Below are 7,651 nucleotides of genomic sequence, written 5' to 3'. Positions count from 1 at the left end.
TCATTATTCACTATTATTCTTCGTGTCACTATATATGGCCCTCTGTAGCTCAATTGGTAGAGCATGGCGCTTGTAACGCCAGGGTAGTAGGTTTGATCCCCGGGACCACCCATACGTAAAAACATGACTGTAAGTCGCTTTGGATAAAAGCGTCTGCTAAATGGCATATTATTATATTATTATATATATAGAGTGACACTCAACATTAAGGATTGTCCGCTTGTCCGGGGCAAGTAAAAAAAAAAGTTGGACAACCAGAATATAGATTTCAGTTGTCCGAATGGACAAATCAAAAATCACAATATCAAACAATTACTCAGATCAGAATTGGATCAGGCACAGCAGTGCATGGTTGACATTCTGAGTAATTTGCCTATATTCTTATTTGCTATAGCTTATTTCAATATATATGTTATATTTACACAAAGCAAGAGAACAATGTAGACAGAGCCATGAGTCTCACCAAAGCATCGCAAAACATCCAGTCAGAATATATGTTGTTGTTTTTCTCTCTCTATTGAATGTCGGATGATCTGGGCCAATAGCGAAGTCTATTTTTAATGCGGAAACTCCTGTGTGTTATTGTTGTAGAAGCCCAAATGTTCTGTTTTCTCTCCATTTGATATGAATATGACTTGGCCTATTAAGCCACTCTCAGTTTAATGCATGCTAGATTTCTCCTGCCACGCTTTTTTATGATAAAACAATGAATTAATCTAACGGAGTTCTCAGAACGTTTTAAGTTGTTTTTGAATAACGGTGACCCGTCAATCAGGGCAGGCTTAGCCCCACATGTTTTTAGCCCCACCTGTATAGCTTTAAAATATATATATAATAATAATATTTATTTTATTTATTTATTTTGCCTGTTTTGCATGTTATACGTGTCACATATCAGTTTGCAAACAATATAAAATCAATAAATAATTGAGTTAATAAAGCCGCATACAAACATGGTCTCCTTTTTGCTTTATTGACTAAGGCAGCTCCAAAATGCAGGTGTTTCAGCCTAGCTCAGTGCTTTCTGTGGTGGTGGGACAGCCAGCGGAAAAAACAGAGTGTAAGGGTTGGTAATGTTCTCTAGTTGCACCATGATTGGCTCAGCGTTCTGTCACTCATGGAGACACTACGTCACCACAAAATGTACAGGGAGAGCTTGAAAATTCAAGCCCCTTGGGTGCTGCCATATACAGTGAGGGAAAAAAGTATTTGATCCCCTGCTGATTTTGTACGTTTGCCCACTGACAAAGAAATGATCAATCTATAATTTTAATGGCAGGTTTATTTGAACAGTGAGAGACAGAATAACAACAACAAAAATCCAGAAAAACGCATGTCAAAAATGTTATCAATTGATTTGCATTTTAATGAGGGAAATAAGTATTTGACCCCCTCTCAATCAGAAAGATTTCTGGCTCCCAGGTGACTTTTATACAGGTAACGAGCTGAGATTAGGAGCACACTCTTGAAGGGAGTGCTCCTAATCTCAGCTTGTTACCTGTATAAAAGACACCTGTCCACAGAAGCAATCAATAAATCAGATTCCAAACTCTCCACCATGGCCAAGACCAAAGAGCTCTCCAAGGATGTCAGGGACAAGATTGTAGACCTACACAAGGCTGGAATGGGCTACAAGACCATCGCCAAGCAGCTTGGTGAGAAGGTGACAACAGTTGGTGCGATTATTCGCAAATGGAAGAAACACAAAATAACTGTCAATCTCCCTCGGCCTGGGGCTCCATGCAAGATCTCACCTCGTGGAGTTGCAATGATCATGAGAATGGTGAGGAATCAGCCCAGAACTACACGGGAGGATCTTGTCAATGATCTCAAGGCAGCTGGGACCATAGTCACCAAGAAAACAATTGGTACACACTACGCCGTGAAGGACTGAAATCCTGCAGCGCCCGCAAGGTCCCCCTGCTCAATAAATTACATATACAGGCCTGTCTGAAGTTTGCCAATGAACATCTGAATGATACAGAGGAGAACTGGGTGAAAGTGTTGTGGTCAGATGAGACCAAAATGGAGCTCTTAGGCATCAACTCAACTCGCCGTGTTTGGAGGAGGAGGAATGCTGCCTATGACCCCAAGAACACCATCCCCACCGTCAAACATGGAGGTGGAAACATTATGCTTTGGGGGTGTTTTTCTGCTAAGGGGACAGGACAACTTCACTGCATCAAAGGGACGATGGACGGGGCCATGTACCGTCAAATCTTGGGTGAGAACCTCCTTCCCTCAGCCAGGGCATTGAAAATGGGTCGTGGATGGGTATTCCAGCATGACAATGACCCAAAACACACGGCCAAGGCAACAAAGGAGTGACTCAAGAAGAAGCACATTAAGGTCCTGGAGTGGCCTAGCCAGTCTCCAGACCTTAATCCCATAGAAAATCTGTGGAGGGAGCTGAAGGTTCGAGTTGCCAAACGTCAGCCTCGAAACCTTAATGACTTGGAGAAGATCTGCAAAGAGGAGTGGGACAAAATCCCTCCTGAGATGTGTGCAAACCTGGTGGCCAACTACAAGAAACGTCTGACCTCTGTGATTGCCAACAAGGGTTTTGCCACCAAGTACTAAGTCATGTTTTGCAGAGGGGTCAAATACTTATTTCCCTCATTAAAATGCAAATCAATTTATAACATTTTTGACATGCGTTTTTCTGGATTTTTTGTTGTTGTTATTCTGTCTCTCACTGTTCAAATAAACCTACCATTAAAATTATAGACTGATCATTTCTTTGTCAGTGGGCAAACGTACAAAATCAGCAGGGGATCAAATACTTTTTTCCCTCACTGTAGTTACATTAGAAGTGCCCATCCAAGAAGGCTCAAGGTCATTGGCCACAGATAAAATGATTTCAAATCACATTTTATCTACCGTAGCTTTGATTGGACTGATCATGTCAACATCATACTTTTAAAATATTAGCTAGCAAGCTAGACAAGCAGTCATCATTGTGAATCACTTCGATAATCTACTGGCAAACCCTTTTCAATCCTTGTCATATGAAGAGAAAATATAGATTAAATGTATCGGTGCTCATCGGCCATTGGACATAAACGTTACACAACAAGTTGGAAATCACAAATTCAACAATGAGTGGTTTGGAAGGATTCAGTAGCTAACTGCAAGCATTGCAAAGCAATCACTATTCAGTGGAGTGGGTGTGTGGTCCAAGTCTGGGTTTAAGGGTCTCTTTTCTAAGCTTAAAAGGATAAACATTCACACGCCATGGGCCAGAAAAGGTTGAATACATTGGCCATGCTGTCAATCCAGCATGACTTCTACCGCGTTCAAAACAACTGGAAGCTCGGAACTGGGAAATGTCAGACTTCAGTGAGTTCAAGACAACTGGGAACTCGAAAATACGTTTTGAACGGTCATCAAACTCGGAATTCCAAGTCGGGAACTCGGGCCTCTTTCTAGAGCTCCGAACTGAAGATCACTGACGACATGATTTAACCTTGTTTTTTTACGAGTTCCCAGTTGTCTTGAAAGCACCATAAATCCAGAGAATGCCAGACTTTGATGACAAAGTTTGATGACAAAATTTGCCCAGAAGTACCACCGTGCCATCTTCCTGTTCAAGTGAGCACAGCACAACAAGGTGAGCACTAAAATGTATTGTATGCTGCTGCATAAATGATGTAATATGCCAGGGAGATGTGCATACTGTAGATAAGAAAGTAATACTAAGTGTATGTTGTGTACTAAGCTGTTAGTAGCCCATGTGCCTCACCCTAATAATTTGGTCCCTTCCCCCCTCATTACTTAGCCTACTGTTCTGACTTGGTGGTGCACATGTAGCCTATAGCCTGCTTTAGAGAAATGTCATCATCGAATATTGTAAGAGCTTTCATTGTCTGCTTATATAGCCCCTTTATTCATCCTACGGTTCTGACTTGGTGTACAGGAATAATACTGTAAGAACGGCCATTGTTCTGAATTCTGTCACTGTACATTTCAAAAGTGCTGAACAAATAGTTATATTGACTAAGTCCATCCTAGCTCGCTCATTAATGTCTTCATCGAAATTACTGATTGCCTCTTCTCCGCTCGTCGTCCCCTTATGCCATAGTTTGTACATCTTAATTGTCAGTAGAAACCACATTCGTTTAAGCAAGTCAGCCATATCAGCTACATTTTTTTTAAAGGCAGTAAATGAGGCTGAATGAACTGTTTCGCTGCCAGACAAGGCTCCGCTGATAGCCAGGTGTAGCAGAATTCACTCCATGGTGCTGAAAATAAATATCTGCTGTTGGGACAGCTTTATGTAGGCCCTGACAGTTTGTGGGCACGGTTTGTCAACGTTATAGTGCAATTAATGTATTGTTTAGTGTTGTGTTGTGTAGTGTAGTGGCTTTGCTGGCATGCATAAAAATATATATATAATGTTTGCCCCACCAACATTTACATGCTAAAATCTCCAATGCTAAAGTAATAACGAGAGAGATAGAAGAAACAATAGCAAGATATAAAAATCAAATGAGAAATTTTAACAAACCTTACAGTTGAGCAAAGAATTATAAGACAGAAATGATGCATGCATGTGAGGCCAGGAAAAAAATGTTTCCTTGCCATTGCGAACCAAACGACCAAAAGCCTAATCCTACTAAATGGAATATCACAAAAGCATTAACACAAATTAAAGTTATGAAGACTATTTTCCAAACTATTCTAATAAAGTGTTTAATGTCCTACAGTTTCAGCTTTTAAATGGGAATAATTATGAAAGTTGGAGTCTATATTAGGTGGGGTGGGGGACTCAGGTGCAGAGACGGACACACGGACAAAGAGAGTAAAATTAGGATGTAGTTTATTCAACGTGTATTGGCAGAGGTAAGTAGTCAGGGTGGAATAGCTTCAGGCTGGGGTAGGAGCTGAGTAGAGTGGAGAGCCAGTAGTCCTGAGAGCTGGATAACGAGGATAACAGGCAACAGAGGAGCAGGTAGCGGCGTGGGAATGGCAGGCAGGCAGGCAGGCAAGCAGGCAGCAGGAACAGACGAGATCTGGTCGAAGGAGAGACAGGTTACAAAACGTGGCAGGAACAACAATCATACTGAGAGAGTACAACTACACTGAGAGTGCTGTACGGGCCAAGTTACCACTGGAAGTGTAGGAACGAACTGGCGCTGGAGAGGTGTCCAGCCCGGGTAGATATCTGCTGCTTGATTGGTGCCAATGAGCTGCAGCTTGATGTAACTGCTCTGGTGATAGAATGGCCACGCCCGCTGACCTAGAACCTCTGACTGCACAGCAGGGGGAGACAGACACAAACAACACACACAGGGGAGAAAAGGGAAAGGAACACCAACAGGAACAGGACCAACAGAGCCGGACCGTAACAGTACCCCCCCCTCAACGGGCGCCACCCGGCGACCCACCCGGCTTGTCAGGGTGGTCCCTATGGAAGTCAGCCACTAGCTGCGGATCCAGTATAAATCGTCGGGGAATCCAGGACCTCTCCTCGGGACCGTATCCCTCCCAGTCTACCAGGTACTGAAGCCCTCTACCACGCCTCCGGACGTCCAGCAGTCTCCGCACCGTGTAGGCTGGATGGTCGTCAATAATGCGCGGTGGCGGAGGGGGATCCACAGGCGGACACAAAGGGCTGGAGGAGAGCCAGACTCGCTGACCAGGCTGGAACTGTGGAGCGACTACCCTGTGCCTGTCCGCCACTCTCTTGTTGCGCTCTGCTGTCCGTAGAAGGGCCTCACGGGTGTCCACCCACACCTTGCGGCAGCGACGAAGGTTATCCTGAACTGACGGGACGGTTAACTCCTTTTCCTGAGACGGGAACAATGGCGGTTGGTACCCCAAAGCCGCCTCAAATGGTGAAAGGCCGGTGGCAGATGAGGTGAGGGAATTGTGGGCATATTCGACCCACGGGAGGTGTTTGGCCCAGGTGGACGGGTTCTGGGATGTCACACAGCGTAGAGCAGCCTCCAGGTCCTGATTGGTCCTCTCAGTCTGGCCATTGGACTGGGGATGGAACCCTGATGAGAGACTGACAGAGGCACCCAGAGCAGAACAAAACTCCTTCCATACCCGAGAAATGAACTGTGGACCTCTATCGGACACTATGTCCACAGGTATTCCATGGGGACGGAATACATGTAGGACAAAGAGGTCGGCCGTCTCACTGGCAGACGGTAATTTTGGTAATGCAACAAAATGGGCAGATTTAGAGAATCTGTCCACGATGGTGAGTATGGTGTCATTACCCTCAGACATAGGAAGTCCAGTGACGAAGTCCAAGGCCACGTGAGACCAAGGACGACTCGGGACTGGGAGAGGCCGCAGCAGGCCCGAAGGAGCCCGGTGGGAAGCCTTATTTTGGGCACAGATGGAGCAGGCCGCCACGTACTCCCGGACGTCAGTCTCGACGGATGGCCACCAAAAGTGCCTCTTCAGTAGCGACAGTGTACGGTTCATACCAGGGTGGCAGGAGAAGCGCGAGGTGTGGATCCAGTTGAGCACTTGCGGCCGCACTGCTGCGGGAACATAGAGAAGGTCGGGGGGGCCATCGGCCGGTCCAGGTTCCGACTCTTGTGCCGATCGGACGAGGGACTCGATTTCCCAGTGAACCGCCGCCCCCAAACAGGAAGCGGGAAGAATAGGTTCAGGATTGCTGGAGTCTTCATTGTCTGTAAACTCAGCCAGGTCCAAGTACTCCTCAGGGACTGAAGAGAGGTCTGGGGTTTTGACAGGGGAAGCAGGGGAACCTACCGAGGGCGGAATAGCCGACCCAAGGCAAGCAGAATGGCAGTGAGTGCTCCAACTGTGTATCTTGTGGTTTTGCCAGTCAATATGGGGGTTGTGAAGGCTAAGCCAGGGGAAACCGAGGATAAGGGGGGAGGCCGAGGAGGAGACTACTTTAAACTGGATGGTTTCTTTGTGATTGCCGGACAGCATGAGAGAAACGGGGACAGTTTGGTGGGTGATGTTGGCAAACTGACGGCCGTCTATAGCGGTTACTGTTATAGGCTTAGGCAGGGGCTTAACAGGGATCTCAGCCTGAGTGACCAGGTTAACGTCAACAAAATTATCCTCAGCACCAGAGTCAATGAGAGCAGCTAATGGGAGAGACAGATTCCTGAACTGGACTGTAGCTGGGATAACTAGACGGGGTGCTGTGGGCATTGAGTCAGGTGTAGCACTCGCAAGTACGCCCACTTTTACCTGCGAGCTTTGTCTTTTTGGGCGAACCGGACAGTTAATCAGGAAATGAGTGCGGTCCCCACAGTACATGCACTCACCAACCCGCATGCGCCGTTCCTTTTCGGCAGGGGACAGACGAGCACGGCCCAGCTGCATGGGCTCGTCTAGTTCCATGGAGGGATCCGCTGAGGTGTGTGGGCGGTGTCCGAGTGGTGATGTTGCTCGGGTTGCAGAAAGCGAGGGAGCCCCGCCTGCGGTGTGGACCCGACCGCCCCTCTCCTGTCTCCTCTCCCGTAGCCTGTTGTCTATTCGTGTAGCAAGGGAAACGAGAACATGAAGGTTAGCAGGCTCTTCACGAACAGCTAGTTCATTCTTAATCGTGTCACTTAACCCGTTAACAAACGCTCCCTGAAGAGCTTCGTCATTCCACTTGGAATCGGCTGCCAAGGTCCAAAAATCAATGGCGTATTCAGCCACGCTACCCGTG

Source organism: Coregonus lavaretus (assembly GCF_964263955.1).
Source record: "Coregonus lavaretus genome assembly, chromosome: 8".
NCBI classification, from domain to species: Eukaryota; Metazoa; Chordata; class Actinopteri; order Salmoniformes; family Salmonidae; genus Coregonus; species Coregonus lavaretus.
This window is presented reverse-complemented; position numbering follows the sequence as displayed.